Genomic DNA, 343 nt, shown 5'->3' with positions numbered 1-343 from the left:
CTCACGTCTCCTCCAGGGCCAGCTGAGCCACCTGCCGTGCTGCGCCCATCCCTTCCCACTCTCCAAATCTAGGGCAGGGCCCGGCTGCCCCTGCAATCCCGGCACCACTCACTTCTAATAGAAAATATTCATCTCAGTTAAAAAAAAAATGTGAAAGACTCACAGATACTAAAATCAGCCAAGAACGAAGGGAAAAAGCAAAGGGTGGTAGGGCTGCCTTTAGGACAGAGCAGGCGACTTTCATTAAATCCACTTCCCAAGCCCCAAGTGGCCAGTGTGCACACAGGGAGCAGCACGAGCTGAACGGGGGTTGACTTAAGGCCGCCAGGGGAGTGCGTCCTGA

General features: G+C 54.2%; 1 long non-coding RNA gene across 1 annotated transcript in view; it reads right to left on the bottom strand.

The window, feature by feature from the left end:
• LOC107183583 overlaps positions 1 to 343 on the bottom strand; it is a 27,544-nt gene that overhangs the window by 1,010 nt on the left and 26,191 nt on the right. The window lies entirely within an intron of this gene.

Source organism: Myotis davidii, unplaced genomic scaffold, assembly GCF_000327345.1.
Source record: "Myotis davidii unplaced genomic scaffold, ASM32734v1 scaffold299, whole genome shotgun sequence".
NCBI classification, from domain to species: domain Eukaryota; kingdom Metazoa; phylum Chordata; class Mammalia; order Chiroptera; family Vespertilionidae; genus Myotis; species Myotis davidii.
The sequence above is the reverse complement of the archived record's forward strand: the minus strand, read 5'-3'. Positions and strand labels throughout refer to the sequence as shown.